The sequence below is a fragment of the Microcebus murinus genome, chromosome 12 (assembly GCF_040939455.1).
Source record: "Microcebus murinus isolate Inina chromosome 12, M.murinus_Inina_mat1.0, whole genome shotgun sequence".
Lineage (NCBI taxonomy): Eukaryota > Metazoa > Chordata > Mammalia > Primates > Cheirogaleidae > Microcebus > Microcebus murinus.
The window spans coordinates 4,750,727-4,768,596 of NC_134115.1; the positions used below are offsets into that span (position 1 = coordinate 4,750,727).

At 41.4% G+C, this 17,870-nt stretch overlaps 2 long non-coding RNA genes across 2 annotated transcripts in view; one reads left to right on the forward strand and one right to left on the reverse strand.

Moving 5' to 3' along the window:
* The window catches only part of LOC105876169 (uncharacterized), a 104,616-nt gene that overhangs the window by 13,514 nt on the left and 73,232 nt on the right, over positions 1 to 17,870 (forward strand). The gene's annotated exons all lie outside the window — the stretch shown is intronic.
* LOC105876168 (uncharacterized) overlaps positions 1 to 17,870 on the reverse strand; it is a 39,456-nt gene that overhangs the window by 8,669 nt on the left and 12,917 nt on the right. The window contains exon 2 of the long non-coding RNA XR_012922165.1: positions 13,607 to 13,665. This is a non-coding gene — a long non-coding RNA (uncharacterized LOC105876168). The remainder of the gene's footprint in view (positions 1 to 13,606; positions 13,666 to 17,870) is intronic.

Sequence of the window (17,870 nt, forward strand, 5' to 3'; positions counted from 1 at the left end):
ATTTCTTTCTATTTATAGTAGAGACGGGGTCTCGCTCTTGCTCAGGCTGGTTTTGAACTCCTGACCTTGAGCAATCCGCCCGCCTCGGCCTCCCAAGAGCTAGGATTACAGGCGTGAGCCACAGCGCCCGGCCTGTCATTCCATTTTGATGTCAAATACCTAGTGAAGAATCACTTAGATTACAATCACTTTTTTTTCTTTTAAGAATTACTTTTCTAATTGAAAGTCCTTTAAAGAAAGAGAGATGCATTTTCCACGTTGTTGTCCCTGGAGCAGGCTGTAGTGCAGTGAAGTACATTAACCACGAGGAGGAGGAGCAGAAGCTATTCATGTATCTGAATCTGCAAGTTGCTAGAAAACACAGAGTGCCAGGACATCACATCCCTAGGAATCTGCAACTTGTCTCCACTTCTGATTCTGTTAAGTATTTAGGGAAGTAATTTTTGTTTGCCAGGTCACAGCCAGAAAGGGTTTTTTTAAAAAGTCTTGTTCTGACAGTTTGGTAAAATGTGTGACAATTCTCAACACAAATTGCTTATTCATTACAATGGGAAAAAATCATAACCATAAGAGGAGAAACTGAACAACACCTTAACCAAGTGATCGAATTAGCATCATGATACACAGAGCAAGCAAAATCATGCACCTCCGCGTGCACCACTCTGAGGCCTAGCGGGCCCATCACTAGTTACACAGTGTTCCAGCCAAAAATGTGCAATGTAAATCCTGTTGTGAACAAACATCAGCAGAAGTGCAGTGGTAGCCTATAAAATAAATGGATAGTCATATTTAAAATGTCAATAATATGAAAGACAAAGGCTGAGGCCCAGTTCTAGGTTAACGGAGACAACAAAATGCAATGTGTGATCCTGTACCAAGAAGAAAAAATGCTGTAAAGAACATTTTGGAGACATTTAAATGATGGTAGATTATAGAAAGTATTGTGTCAATGTTAACTTTCCTGAATTTGATAAGTGTACTGTGGTTAGGTAAAAGAATATCCTTGATCTTAGGAAATATGCACTTCATTAAGGGGTAGAGAAGTGTGATGTCTGCAACTTACTATCAAATAGTTCAAAACACGTATGTATGGATGTATTATATTGCATATGTATATATGTCTTACACGATATACACATATTACACATATATATGTATCACTCCCTGTGTACACCTACACATATAGTGTATTTATTAAGAACAAGTGTTGCGGCAGTGTGTACAGCTAGCGTTACAGTGCTTATTCATTTGACCGGGGAAAGAACCAAGCGGCACACGAAGAGTCGAGTCGGAGAACAGCCTTTACTCTCCTACAGCAGGCTCAGCACACCTAGTGTTACAGCCCTCTTCACTTCTTCCGATGTTCTCTAGATGTTCACCCCTTTTCTGCCCTTCTGCCCCTGCTTTTATACCCTTGGTAGGGCTCAAGAAGCGTCCAATCAACTACAAGCTTTAACATCCAATCAGCAACAAGCTTTAACATCCAATCAACAACAAACTTTAACATCCAATCGAAAACAGTGGGATTCAAAAATTACCCAATCAGGATCACGCAAGGAGCATGGCCCGAAACAGGCAGCCGCAAGTGGGTCTGGGGCATTCCGGCACGTAGGGTCCCGGCGGCCCGAGGGTGTCCAGGGCAGCCTGCAGGTGTCCGGGCGGCTGGGCGCCATGGGGCCCAGCCCCAGCAGGGTGCCTCTAACTGGCCACGTGTGGCACTGGTCCCCTGAGATGCGAAACTACGAGGAGGCAGCAATCGGCCGGGACCTGGCGCCCGACATTTTTCGCATCACAAGGACATTCTTTTATGTGTGTATAGAGAACAAAGAATCAGGCAGAGAAAATGATAAGCATGGCAGAATGTGAAACATTGGTGAATCTGGGGTAAAGAGTACACAGGAATTCTTTGTACCATTTTTGCAACTTTCTGTAAACTTGAAATTATTTCAAAGTAAAACATTTTTAAAAATCAGTGTTAATTATAAATCTAGCCATAGTTTTATAAAAATAAAAGTTACTCTAATATGCCACTAGATAGTCCTACTTCAAAACTGGCATAGATTTTGGGGAGTTTAACATGTGAGCACTCTCCTGGAAGTGGGCTCTGACCATTGGTAGCAAGTGTCACTTGAGCGGGCTCCAGGTCTGTGGGCCCCGGGTCTGTGGGCCCTGTCTTCTGTCATAAGTGGGAGCTGAACAATTCTGCTGCCCTTCCTCTCTGTCTTTATACTTGAAGACACAGCTCACAAAACCTCTCTGCTTCTTCAGAATACTGTGAATCTCTTAAGAAATGAGGCAGCCCCAGGCCAGAATCGTCTAGGGAGACCTTGCTCCTGTCCTGCAGATCTTAGTGACCCTCACAGCCCTTTTCTTGGGCAGGGTGCTTTGGCACTGCCTGCGCCCCAGGCTGCACAGCCCTTGTTTCAGTGAGTGCCCAAGGGAGTTTGAGGAACGCTAGGATTCTGGCCAAGGCAAGGGGAACCAGAACTGACTGGGGAAGTGTCAACTACATGTCTCCTTGTGTCACACCATCTGGGATCTATCACCTGTGTCCACCCCATTGATCTACACAGACATAGGGAACGTGCACTTGCACATAACTTGCTCTGATCCCTCTCTTCAGGGTTAACAGAGTTTTGCACATGGGCTCAGGATTATCATGTCTTTGAGTTTTTTGAGGGGTATGTTGGTCCAAAATTTCCTTCCTGTGTGGCAAATTCCCACTCGTTCCTCAGAAGTTCCTGATGTATTTTGCCATCACCTTCTCCATAAAGCTTTCTACTGGCATTCCTTCCTCCACTCCAGATGAGATTAATGTAGTCCCTCCTGTTTCCTTTGTGCTTTCTCTTCACCCCTTCATAGCCCTGTCAGGGACACCTTTCATTGCCGCTGGGCCGTGGCCATCCTTTGGGAGCTGCCCACGTGATTCATGTCAGGAGCTCTCTCTTGAAAAGGTGGCAAAGGGACTGAAAGCATTGAAGCGCAGTCACCCAAGTTATTGCCTATGGTTCCCAAAAGCTCTGAGTCTCCTGCAGCCCCAGCTTGCTGCTGTCCAGACCACTTAAGGGAACTGCCAGAATCACAGGGTCCCGAGCTGACTGAAACCAAGAAAAGAATGCCGTGAATCTCAGTGCTCCTGTGAGGCATGAAATAAACGTCAGGGTCTCTTCTTGGTGTTGTCCTCAAAGAATCTTATATCTTTGGCTTTGACATCTCTGAAAAAGCAATCTCAGAGATAGATTTTGCAGGTTCCTGAATTAAAGTACCAGTTGACTTCACCATCTCACAAGGTTTTTCTTAAGTGGAAGTCACAGCACTGATTCGGAAAGGATGGGTTACAGAAATTGGTATTGGTGTTGTTATTACCTGGGTGACTCAGAGAATCCCAGGTTCCAAAGTCCCTCGCATCTCTCCCTCGCCCTGTGCTTCTCCACCTTGGAGAAGCCATCCCTTTGGGGAGGAAAAGTCAAGCATTCTCCTGCTCTACCCCTGCTCACCATTCAACTGAATGACCAGGACTCAAACTTGACTTGTCTGAGAGTGAGTGTGTGTGTGTGTGTGTGTGTGTGTGTGTGTGTGTGTGTGTGTACTACAGAATCAGGGTAAGAAAGAGGAGGAATTGCAGGAGTTCATTAATTTATACTTGAAGAAAGTGATTTTGAGGGCAGTAGACCAAGAATGGTAAAACCCACATTTGGATAGAGCTGACATTGTTTACATGGATGTCCTCATCAGAAGCTCTGCATTCAAGGTACAAGTTTGCAGCTGGTTACAATTCTAACAGTTTGCTAAGTTGACTATCACAAACCTATACCAATGCTCACTCAAGCAAAGTGAGGACATTACAGGGCCAGAAATCCTGGCATAAAATATAGAGAAAGGAATTTTGTAAAATCAGAATAAAGGCATGCAGATATGTACCTATTGTGGGTATAGATCATGGACCCAAGTGGTCAACGCTACCCATCATGAACTGGGCCCCAGTTGATTTGCCCAGCCATAAAGTCGACTGTGCCCAGAAGCACTGCAGCATCATGTAGAAGTGGTCAGTCCTGAACTGGGTCTAGTAAGTCCCCGAAAACACAAGTAAATGTCTGGAAGTCATGGGATGGCTTTGCTCTCCTTCTCAGGGCCGCAACCCTACATAGGGCCACGTGAGGAGAGTACCACGACCAATTGAGAATTTAAAAAGAAGCCTGGTAGCAACTAGCAGGAGTGAGCAGCTGAGGCGTTGCTTCCATTCTAGATGGCTGTGATGGACGGTGGAAGAGGAAAAAAGCCCTCCAAATGGGTGTAGTTTGAGTAGAATGTGTCAACCTCCACTTAGCTTGCAAACCATGATGTCCAGAGGTTCATGTATGTGCCTATTCCTGGCGTAAAAAGAAAACAAGAGACTAAACAGAGGCCGAAAGCTTCCTTCAGTTGATGGGAACCAGGTGACCCCTGTCTGAAGAAGGACCAGGGTTCCCATAGAGTGCAAGGGAGTTGAGGATATGTCCTTGCAGTTTTGGCTGAGGCGATTGTCTTCTATTCTGACCATAACTTGAGTTGGGGTCATTCCTGCGCTCATGCTCCATGTCTGGTATGGTCCTGATAACCATCCAGATGGTACTTACTAATTGTTGTTTTTGCTAGCCATGTGGCTTATTGCCTAGTCCAAGTTCATGGGACAGGGAAGATGCATAGTTAAAGAGAAAGAACAAGGACAAAGGTAGAAGGCAAGTGGACAGTAGGGATCCTTGGTTGTGTTTGTTTTAGTTCTGAATCCTGGTCCAGTCAATGGTTAGGTAATTGCGAGGATCGAGATAGGGGTCTGATGGCAGGAGAACTTGGGTCAGGAATGGGTGACCGAATCACTTGGAATAGCCCCAGGGCCCGAGACTATGTCCAGTTTGAATGCTAACCAGAAGTCTCTTACTGTAGGAGGGTGTGAGGTTTTTTTTCCCCGACACAAAATATTCATATATTTTCCAACACCAATTCTCTGACACCATCTGGGGATTCAACACTTCAATTATATTCTGACACTAACTCCTGCACTTATCAGCAGACCCCAAAGGTGCAGGGCTCAGTCCCATGAGACAGCCCCCATTTGGGGTACCAGCCATAGTGGGTGCCCAGACCACCCACATTTCTCCTGGCTGGCTACAAATTTAGGGGTTCCCATGACCTCCTCCTCAGGTTTGATAATTTGCTAAAGCTGCTCATGGCACTCATGAAAACACTTCACATTTGTTTACTGGTTTATTACAAAGGATACCACACAGAACAGCCAGAGGGTAGCGGTACACAGGGCAAGGCATGAGGAGGAAGGGCATGGAGCTCCCACTCCTGCTCTGGGCAGCTACCCTTCCAGCACCGCCACGCGGTCACCAGCCCGGAAGCCCATCAGCTGTCATTGGAGATCATTATGTGATCACAGCCCCTTTCCCAGTGGCACTGGCCGGTGGGTGGGGCTGGAAGTTCCCTCTAACCAGGTCTTTGGTCTTTCTGGTGATCAGCCCCACCCTAAGTCACCTCTTTAGCATAATGAACTGTAGTCCTGGGTGTAGTAGAAAGTGGTTTGTTATAAATAACAAAAGACACTCCTATCACTCAGGAAATCCTCAGGATTTTAGGAGCTCTGTGCCAGGAACCAGGGACAAACACTATGTTTTTGTATGCCACAGAAAGACTCTTGGTGGACTGGATGACTGCCATAGTCCAGTTGTGCTGCTGTAACAGAATATCTGAGACCAGGTAATTTATAAAGAGTAGAAATTTATTTCTCAGAGGTCTGGAGGCTGTCTGCCCAGGGCGTGGTCTCTGCTTGGGGATGGTGCCTGGAACGCTGCCCCCTCCGGAGGGGAGGAACGCTGTTCTTCATGCTGCAGGGGCGGGGGGAACCAGACTGATCGTGTATAATGATCTGCTCCCATGATGATGGCATTAATTCATTCTCGAGGCCAGAGCCCTTATGGCCTAATCGTGGCTTAATGGCCCTGTCACAGTGGAGGGGAGGCTTAGCATGACTGGCTCCATTTTGCTTCTGACCCTCTGAGGTAATATCCCTTAGGTTAAAAGCTTCTGCTTAGCTCTGCACATATGCCAGCTAATTATGGGAGGAGAGCTTACAGTTGAACTTCAAAAAAAAAAAATAACAGTCTCTTTCCCCAAAACTATCTCCCAAGGAGATAAGGAAAGCATACACACAGTAACAATGCTATGTTAAAGATTTATAGGAACGTTCTGACCTGACCTACACCATCTGAAGTCAATTGACCAAGAACAAAGAAGTTTCACAACCTTCTCTGACTCTCACTGGCACCCAGATGTCTGTAGTTGGTAGTCACCTCTTGACCTCAACTCCCTCCTCTTCCCATCTTCCTTTAACATAATAAGGAGCCTAAAGCTCATTACTAACTTAAGATGGCACTTTGGGATACCGGTCTGCCACCTTCTCAGTTTGCTGGCTTTCCAAATAAAAGTCACCTTTGTTCCTGCACCTTGTCTCTCAACTTGCTGGCTGTCATGCTGTGAGTGGTTCAAGCTTGGACTTGGTTACAGCTCCACCTCTTAATACTGTCACAATGGCAGTTAAGTTTCCAACACATGCTTTTTTGGGGACACGTTCAGACCGTAGCAGTGACCAATTGTGAAAAGATTCTTGTACTCAAAAACATGGACTTTTATTTATCAAACTCATCTGGCCCCAACCAAATATCTAGTTTGCCAGCAACATAACCCAGTCCATAGCCCCCAACTGGGCACCACTTCTTGCCTCTGGTTGCAGCTGCTGTCACTTGGAGTTCTGCTGGGGAGCAAGGGTGCTGAATCTGAATGCAAGGAAGCATTCCACAGCCATGTTTAAGTGGAATCCTCTTGGAAATATTTGTAGGGAAAGAAGGTTATATACGTGTGTTGGCAAAGCAGGGGTGTTTTTGAAATCAGTCCTCACTCCATGAGATTCTTGGGCTACCAATCCAAAGGAAGTTGTCTCCCTGACCACAGAAGCTGATACAAGTAGAACAAAAATATCTGTTATTGTGAGAAAGTAAATCTGGAGTAGAGACACCCGGAGATGATGGGAAGCAGCTGGAATCACAGCCACTTTAGATGACAGTGTATGAATTCTCATCACTGTGAATTCATTCATTCTTTGGGTTTCTGTGGCTTCTGTCTCCTTGGCTTCATTATTCAGACTGCCTGACAGTTTCATGAGCTAACCACTGAAGTTGGCCTTAGTTTGATACCTGTACCAAATAACCATAGTTAATACTTTTAGTCTTAACATATAAAATTGTATATATTATGAGGGCAAGATCAGGGTTCTATTCATTTTTGTTTTTCCAGGGCCAACATAATGCCTGGTTTGTAGTAGACACTGAATAGCTCCTTATTATATTAACTAATATGTTGTTTCTTTGTCTGGTAATTGGCAAATTCATTAGTCTACTATTTAAGTGATCATTTCTGTCCCCATCTATCCTTTTCCTTCTAATGCTACTTGTGATCTGAAATGGTTACAGAAAACCAAATGAGAAGAGTGAGTGTGCTCCGAGGAAGGCTTTAAGAAACTCTTATGAAGTTAGACACAAGAATTCTGTGCTGTTTACTCTCACTATCCAGATACCTTTCATTCTAAATTTCTACCAGCAAGCTAGTTCATTGGGATTTGCAAGACTGGAAACTTCCATAAGAGCAGAGCATTGTTAGAGCTTCTATCTCAAGCTTCTCTAGCACTAGCATGAGCTGATTTTGGCTTGACTGTGTTGTACTAGGCAGCCATAGGGAAAGGGTGCCAGGTGGGGAGGATGGAGATCTCCTTGGAGTGACCCCGACAGTGACAATGGAAAATCATTTGTCTGAGAGCCATGGAGGAGTATAGAAAGCCTTTGGTTTCAGCCTAGGGTTATCTTCTAGAAATGTTTGTTGTTTGACAGCTAAAATTGCTTATGCTTTTTCAGTAGCAGCTATGGTCTTTAGAGATAGCTGAAAATGAGCTAGTTCAAAACATGGTTCTGGTAACCAGTAAGAAGAGAAAGTGGAAACTATAAGGATAGCATTTTCTTTCCTATTTGTAATAATTATATAGCATTTTATTGAAAATCTTATTTGCACTTAAACATTGCTTTTCAATGTATTTTTTTGTTTTAAAGTCCAGTGCTGTATTCCAATTTATGTGGTGTTATTCTGTGCTGTAGTTACACATAATGAATTAATTATTGTTAATTTACTTAATTATGCTTTAATGGCCTACTCTTTCTGAGTGTGCAGTGAAGACTGACTTTCTAAAAATACCTATTAGGATATTGTGGAAGTGAAGGCAAGGCTAGGGCGTGGGAGCAAGAGGGTCACTGGCAGCTTTGGCTTGTCAAGCTGGAGGGGCTCAGTGTTTGAGATGGAGCCGCCAGACCTGCCAAGTGGCTCCTCTCATGTCACAGAGAACCAGGCTCAGGGAACAGGTAACCTGAGGTCTGGCCTCTTCAAGTCCAAGTGGAAGCAAGAGGACAAGTGAAATTCTTGACAGGTTGTTCTTTGCCTTTCAGGAGATGAAGTGAGGCAAACACTTCTGTTTGCATTTAATTGCAAATCCTCAAGGTTCATGGATGTTTTTCCACATCATGGGCATGACCAGGATGGCAATTTGCCTGGAAAGACTTCTTCAGAGGGGAGAGGGATTCCGAGAGTTGGTTATGCTTTAAAGACCAAAACAGTCTTAGTCTATTTTGTGCTGCTCTAACAAAATACCTGAGACAGGGTAATTTATAAAGAACAGAAATGTATTTCTTATGGTTCTGGAGGCTGGGAAGTCCAAGATCAAGGCTCCACCATCTGATGAAGGCTTCTTGCTGTGTCCCACATGGCAGAAGGGCAGGAGAGAGCGCCTCGTCCTGCAGTCCTTTTTTATAGCATCAATCCATTCATGAGGGTGGAGCCCTCATGACCTAAAGGCTTCCCATTAGGCTCCACTTCCCAACACTGTGGAATTAGGGATGAAGTTTCCAACAAATGAGTTTTGGTGGATACATTCAGACCATAGGAAAGAGTCACCAAGGCTCAACCCCAGTATGCACCAGAACTATCCAGAAGATTTCTTACAAATGCAAGTTCCTGAGGCCCACCAGCAGAAATTCTGATTTAGGAGAGCCCAGGAACCTGCATTCTTAATAAGCACCCCCTGTGACTTTGGGGTGTGGGTGTTCACTGGCTACTCTTTGAGAAATGTCATGGGAGTGAGCCAAGAAGGTGACTTTACAGACTAGAGATTTGTGCTCAAGACTTCTGTCTCACAAACCTCATCTTGGCCTTGGAATACAGTCAACAGTGATGGGGAAGGGAAGTGAGGAGATCCACAGCTTCCCTCTCCAACGTCAATAGTCAATGTAAACTAGTAAAGCTTTGAGTATTGCTCCTGCACCCTTTTCTCTCCCGCTGGCCTTTCCTGATGTCAGAGGCCAGATGGACATCCTGACAAGCATGGGAATGAGGATTGGGAGAGCAGGTGGGATGCTGTGAATTCTACTCACCACCCATTGTGCCCCATGGCCCTTGGCCTCAGTGTTAGCAGTCTTCTTGCTAATGGGACAATACAAACTATGGCCAGAAAGGTTTTGCCAACCTCTATCACATTTTCAGCAACAGGATAGAGATCACAAGCTCTTCTGTATGCTGTGGGCAGTTTCAGATTACACATGAGGCCATTTTAATGGACTAAATAAAGATTTAAAATTTATCTTTTGAAATGTATGCTGCCTCAGTGAGTCATTCTAATGTATTGTTGGGAAAATATGATTTAGGAATTAATGAAATGTGGCTCATAAGATCATTATTTTATTGTATAACCCAATATTGCTATATGAAAGACAGAAACAAGAGTTTGCAGGGTTTTGCCCTGAAGGAATGTGTGGACTCAATGGTTCACTTCTCAGAGGCTGCTATCATGGGAGAGCTCTCAAATCTCCAGTAAGGATGTTTTCCAGGAAGGCTTCCCAGTATCTCAAAATCTGTGAGCTTCCCTGTGTCTTGAAAGACAAGGCAAGGCAAATATGGCCCACAGGATGGGAGCCAGAGACAGTGAGTGCACTTTGCCCAGAGATGTGCCCCTGTGGTTATAAACAACCAGTTTTATAGAGATGGGCTTCCTGCTCTCTCCTGTCTGTCTACCTTTAAGTCCACCATAACTAATCAAAGAAATAGAGTCACTATACCTCTTTTGTTATACCTTTGTTAACTGACAACTACCTCTTAGAAGTTAGAAGTTAGCCCCTGAAAGATTTTGTACCTGTTTGTTCACCTAGATAGATTAGAAGCCCCTTGAGAGGACTTTTGACCCCCAACCACTACCTGTATCCCCTAGCAACTGCATTCCCTGATATGCAAATATGTTACCCTGACAACTGGTAATTGATGTCTGTGACTATAAAAACGTGTATGAATCTAACCATATTGCTGGTGTTCATAGAGATACGCCAGTCTCCTGAGTACCCCGCTGTGTTATATCTGATCTTTTCATATATATAAAACTATGAACTATACCTTAGACCCTGTGTATTCTTTTATTTCTCTCAGTTGCCTACAATTTCCTTATCCTCTGTGGGGACCCCTAACTTAGGGACTTGGCTCCGTGGGGAGAAGCAGCTGATCTGGCTGGCCTGCCTCAACTACTCTCCCCCGCAATGTATGTAAAGTGAAGGCCCACCAATCCTTCCTAATTTGGATGACTTTGTTAGTTTATCTAATACAGTTAGTGTAATGACTTCTTTTGCCAACAGTCTTCCCTCCAAGTTCAAGGAGAAATAGAAATGCTGAAGAATAGTTCTTTTGAAAGTAAAACATAGGCCAGGCACAGTGGCTTGCACCTGTAATCCTAGCACTTTGAGAGGCTGATGCAGAAGGATTGCTTCAGGTCAGGAGTTCAAGACCAGCCTTAGCAACATAGAGACCCCATCTCTACAAAAAAATAGAAAACCTAGCCAGGCATGGTAGCACATGCCTTTAGTTCCAGCTGCTTGGGAGACTGAGGCAGGAAGATCACTCGAGCCCAGGTGTTTGAGGTTGCAGTGAGCCAGGACTGTGCCACTGCATTCCAGCCTGGGCAACAGAGCAAGACCCTGTCTCTAAAAAAAGGAAAAAAAAATCCATAAAAAGCTCAATTTTTTAATTCTGTTTAAATTAGGAGATGGAATATAAAAAAATACATAAGTAAATTTATTTTAGGAATCAAAGCAACTTCAAGTGGAAAGTTTCTAACCCCACCAGCAATGAGTCACATATGCAGTGTTTGTACCACATTATTTCTGCAATGACATTTAAAATTAAAAATGTTACCTGTGAAATGCAATATGATCCTTTTAAAAAATATGTTGCATATATATTTTAAGTGCTAAGACCAATACAAATGTGTATGCTAAGATAGGCTAACTGCCAATTCAAATAATTTTTTTCATAGAGTGGCAAAGGTTAATCTGCAAGCTTAATTCTGCTATCCAGAGGAAGCTTTTATTAATACATTTAAAAAATGTAATATCATTTAAGTTAATTTTCAAAATCATCCCAAAAGGTAATTCTAGATTATATTGTATTAAGGTGACCAACCACCTGGTTTTGCCTGGGGCTAAAGGGTTTCCCAGACTGTGGGCTTTCAGTGCTAAAACAGGGACAGTCCCTGGAAAAATGGGCCAATTGTTTGCCCTACACCCAAATGAGAGCTGGGGTGGGAGGGTGGGAGGGTAGGTGGGTGCTGGGCTCCCAATTCTTTTGCCCATGGACATCCATAGTCTTCCCAGCAACTCACACCAGGGGCCTGCTTTGGGGAAAATGTTGTGAGCAAGACGGCAAGGGCCTTGCCTACACAGAGCTTCCAGCTGCCATTCTACGGGGCAGTCAGATGGTGAACATATAAACAAACAGGACACTATCAGACAGAGATAAGCGGTCTGAAGAAAACTAAGCCCCGTGATGTTACCAATGACAGATGGGTGGGTGGGCATTGGTTTGGAGCAGGTGCCCAGAAAGGCTCCCTGAGTGGGCCTTTGAGCTGACCCCTGAGTCACAAAAAAGGGACATCCAGGGAAGCTGAGCAGAAGTGGCAGGAGCTGGGCCACCCAGGGCCCATGAGGCTTGGTGAAGAGGTGGATGTTATTTCAGATACAACAGAAACCCTTGCAGGGTGTTAAGGAGGAGGGTGCTGCTGTGGTTTTTGAGTTAACGTGCAGTGGTGACTGGTTTGCATTCCTCATATGGCTTCATTGTATGACTAAGAAACACAGACAATTTCAGAACACACCACCTTTCCTGTGACTCGCCCACAGTAAACCACGACAATGCATGTTCTTAAAAAGAAGTAATATAGTCTTTGCTCTATGGACACAAAGAAAATACACTTGAAGATATTTACAACTCTTGAGCAGGGATATGTAGGTGATGTTCCTTGGGTGGTTTGAGAGAAACCTGCTCAGGTGAAGTCAGCATTAAACTACAACAATCAACACTGTCATTCTGAACCATTATATAAAATGCGTTTGGCATGAAATCTTGATCTTTTTACCGTATCTTCTCATCTTCTGCAATTCTGATAACAACCACAAGAGGGCTTGCTACAACTATTGATTATAAGCAATAGCTTTGGATATAGAATATTTTGCTTTTTTACTGAGGGTTTGTGGGCAGTGGTGTTCTAAGTAAATGTTTAACAACCAATTCTGGAGTCATGGAGGAATCACTAGTAGCATTGACTGATTCCCTTGATGCAAATACTTTCCCAGTATCAAATGTCAAGCTACCAAGTATTTAGCAACAGGCTCATGGGATTCCTAATAATGTAACCATTGGGGGAAACAGGTCTGGCTGGGCCAGTTCAGAACAACATTGGTTGTAGGGTGCAGAGAGTGACCTGGGAGTGGGAGAAGAAGATAACTGGGTATTCTCAGAAAACAGAGTGATGGGGAGGAGCAGATAATAGAAAAGTGTTATCCTGAATGTTGGCTTTTTCCACTAATAACTTTTAAACTAGCAAATAAAATGTTAAAAATAAAAAAAGCTAACATGAAGCAGGAAAAGTGGAAAAATAAGAGGACACCTATCTTAAACTCGGTATCAAAGGTGCTTAGAAGGATATCATATGTCCTAGGAACAGGTGCGACTTAAATTCTTGATTCATGTGTGCTTTACATCAATTTCTAATGAAGCACATTGTTTTGACTTATCATAATTAGACTTATTTTAGGTTCTTTGTTAGTGGCTCAGTACGTAGCTGAATCTATTTAAGAACTTTAGAGAATACAATGTCCGTTTATTTTGGTATATTAAATATATTTTTTATTTCAGTATAAATATCAAGTCTTCAGTATGCTGGGTGAAAAGAAAAATCTTTTAATTATTTGACTTTTTAATGATATGATCCTATAAATTGGGTACATGTGAAACTTCAAGCGAAAATTAAAATTAAAATAAATGAAAATTAAGGGACAAATATTGGGGCACAAATAAAAAGAAGTTATTAATTTCATCATTCACAAACCAGCAAACTGAGGATTAATGCCAGCAATAGTTCAGAAGAGGAGTTTTCAACCCTCAACCCCCCACAGACACACCAATTTTGACAACCACTCATGGACAACAGTACCTTTCTGGGGGCCTGGGAGTCCAGCAGGAGGTCCCAGCATCTCCATTAGAGCAAAAATTCTGAGAATAGACACATTGAAGATGGTAAGAAGAACAGTTTCACTTTTACTGCACCAACCTTCCCCAAAGGCATAGGACAAGATAGGTCCTCTCAGCCCATGTTTTCTACCATGGAGGAAAGTGAGGTTCTAGTGAGTACCTAGCTTCCTCAGCCATGTGGAATGGCCCACTTCCTTCTTACTCTACCAAAGACATTGAAGGGATTGACATAGCTAAATAGTCTGGGGGTAGCTAGGTATAGGCCCATAGCAACTGGGGCACAGAACTCAACAAAGGGTCACAGTTTCTACTAACCACCTTACAAACTTCATCAAGAGGCCCACACACAAACCTTGTAGAATATATCACCTGTGGACCCCCCTCAACTAGCTCACACATGCCCCCAGTACTCTGCACACTGTCCATACCCACATGCTCCTGAAGCCAGTGTGCATAAGCCTCTGAAGATCATGTAAAAGCACATGCAGACAGCCAGTTCAACTCTACAGGATTGGGAGAAGGTGCTTAACCTTGAACATTTCAGGCTACTGCTCTAGAGAAAATAAACAGGAGGCTCTTATCACATGGTCTGGCTTTGTGGGATTAAGAGAAGGCATACAATCCTAAGACTCCCCCTGCAAGAGGGAACAAGAGGAGTGAAGCGGGGTGGGTCCATATGAAAGGTCGGAGAGACTGCCAGACTTAACTGTGGAAGGTCTTTGCCAAAGCCAGCCGGTAAAGACTGGAGGAGATGTCTGCTTCTTAAAAAGCAAAAGTCTTGCATTGTTATGCAAGACATCAAGAGACACAAAAGGTCAAGGAATCATAACATTACCAAAGAAAAACAGTAATTTTCTAGTAACCAACCCCAAAGAAATGGAGATCTAAAAGTTGCCTAACAAAGAATTCCAAATAAGTTTTTTGTAGAGCTTCAGCAAGTTACAAGAACATAATGAAATCAGGAAAACAATACATGAACAAAACTAGAAGTTCAACAAAGAGACAGCAATCTTTAAAAAGGACCAAACAGAAATTTTGGAATGAAATAATACAATATAGGACATGAAAAATGCAATAGAGAGCTTCAACAGCAGACTCAACCAAGCAGAAGAAAGAATCTGTGAACATGGAGACAGGCTATTTGAAATTATTCAGTCAGGAGAAAAAAGAAAACAAAATGAAAAAGAATGAAGAAAGCCTACAGGATTTATAGGACACTATCAAGTGAACTAATATACATTCAAACAAAAGAGAAAAAGCAAGGGGAATAACATTTATTTAAATAATGGCTGAAGACTTTCCAAATCCTTGGAGGGATGTGGACATCCAGCTTTATGAATCTCAAAGCTCTTTAAGGAAGGTCAACCCAAAAATGATTACACTGAGACACATTATAATCAAATTATCAAAAGTTAAAGATAAAGAGAGAACTTTGAAAGCAGTAAGAAAAGTGATTTCATATACAAGGGAGCTTTCACTGGACTATCAGAAGATTTTTCAGCAGAAACCTTGTGGGCCAGGAGAGAGTGGGATGGTATGTTTAAAGTGTCGAGAGGAAATAAAACTGACAACCAAGAATACTATCTTTGGAAAAATCTATCCTTCATGTATAAAGAGAGATAAAGATATTCTCAGACAAACAAAAGCTGAGGGGGTTCATTACCACTAGGCCTGCCTTACAAGAAATGCTAAAGGGAATTTTTCAAGTTGAAATGAAAGTATGCTAATTAGTAACATGAAAACGTATGAAAGTATAAAAATCACTGGTAAAGATAATATATAGTCAAATTTAGAACATGCTAATACTGTAATGGTGGTGCACAGATCAGTTTCAACTATAGCATAAAAGGGCTTTGTTTAAATTTTTTTTAATTTTTTGTAGAGATGAGATCTTGCTATATTGCCCAGGCTGGTCTCAAACTCCTGGCCTTAGGTGATCCTCCTATCTTAGCATCCCAAAGTGCTGGAATTACAGGCATGAGCCACCATGCCCTGCCCCACTATTAACTATAGTATAAAAGTTAAAAGACAAAAAAATATTAAAAATAACTATAGCAACAATAATTGGTTAATGGATGCACAATGTGAAGAGATATAAATTATGACATTAATAACATAAAATGTGGGGATATGAAGAACCAAAATGTAGAATTTTTTATGTAATTGAAGTTAAGTTGTTATCAGCTTAAAACAGACTGTTATAACTATATGATGTTTTATGTAAGCCTCATGGTAACCACATAGAAGAAAACCTCTTGTAAATACATAAAAGATAAAGTGAAAGTAATCACAGCATACCACTACAAAAAAATATCATCAAATCACAAAGGGAAACATCAAGAGAGAGAGAAAGAAGCAAAGGTACTGCAAAACAGTCATAAAAAATTAACAAAAAGACAGTAATAGATCCTTACCTATCAATAATTCCATTTACATATTAAATTCTGTAATAGAAAACATAGAGTGGTTGAGTGGGTTAAACAAACAAAATTCAAGAATATGCTAGCAACAGGAGACTCACTTTAGCTTTAAGGACACATAAAGGCTGAAAGTGAAAGGATGGAAAATTATATTCTATGCAAATAGTAAACAAAAAAGAGCAGGGGTGGCTATACTTACAGCAAACAAAATAGAGTTTAGTGAAAAACTACCATAAAACACAAAGAACATCATTATGCAATAATAATTTTTATACTTAATATCTGCTTTATACGTTAAATATTTAGGTATTTCAATATTAGGTGGATATATATTTATAATTATTATATTCTCTTACTTAATTAATTTTTTATTCATAGAATCAAAGGGAGAAATAGGTAGCAATACACTAATAGTAGGGGACCTCAATACCCCACTTTCAACAATGGGTAGGTCATCCAGAATGAAAATTAATAGGGAAACAATGCACTTGAAAACTCTATAGGCCAAATGGGTCTAAGAGGCATATACAGAGCATTCCACCCAATACAGCAAAATGTACATTCTTCTCAACCACATACAGGACACTCTCCAGGATAGATCATATGTTAGGCCACAAAACAACAGATTGTTTTTGTTAAAAGATTTAAGAAGATTGAAATCATATCAAGTATCTTATATTATCACAATGATATGAAACTAGAAGTTAATAACAGGAGGAAAATTGGAAAAATTCACAAATATGTAGAAATAAAACAACACATTCCTGGACAACTAAGGAGTCAAAGAAGAAATCAAAAGGCAAATAAGAAAGTATCTTGAGACAAATGAAAATGGTGCCACAACATACCAAAATTTATGGAATGAAGCAAAAGCAGTTCTAAGAGGGAAGTTAATAATGACAAATGCCTACATTAAGAAAAATGAATATCTTAAATAAACAACCTAACTTTACAACTCAAGAAACTAAAAACATAAGAAGAAACTAAATCCTAAGTTAGCATAAGGAAGGGCATAATAAAGATTAGTGCAGAAATAAATGAAATAAAGATTAGAAAGAAAATAGAAAAGATAAAAACTGAGTATTTTTTTAAAAGGTAAACAAAATTGGCAAACCTAGACTAACCAAGAAAAAAAGAAAGAGAACTCACATAAGTAAAATTATAAATGAAAGAGGAGACATTATAACCAATACCACAGAAATACAAAGAATCGTAAGATACTACTATGAATAATTACATGTCACTGAATTGGATGGCTTAGATGAAGTAGATAAATTCCTAGGAGCACACAAGCTACCAAGACTGAAACATGAAGAAACAGAAAATCTGAACAGACTGATAATGAGTAAGGAGATTGAATCAGTAATCAAAACCCTACCAACAAAGAAAAACACAGAATTAGATGGTTTTACTGGTGAATTCTACCAACAATTTAAAGAAGAATTAATGCCAGTCCTTCTCAACTCTTACCAAAAAGTAAAGAGGAGATAACATTTCCAAACTCATTTCATGAGGCCAACATTACCCTGATACCAAAGCCAGTCAAGAATACTACAAGAAAAGAAAATTACAGGCCAATGTCTCTGATGAATATGGATGCAAAAATCATCAACAAAATATTAGCAAACTGAAATCAACAGCACATTACGAGAATCATACGTCATGACCAAGTGAAATTTACCCCTAGGATTCAAAGATGGTTCAACATACTCAAATCAAGAAATGTGATACACCATATTAGCAGAATGAAGGATAAAAATTATATGATCTGCTCTATAGATACAGAAAGTACATTTGACCAAAATT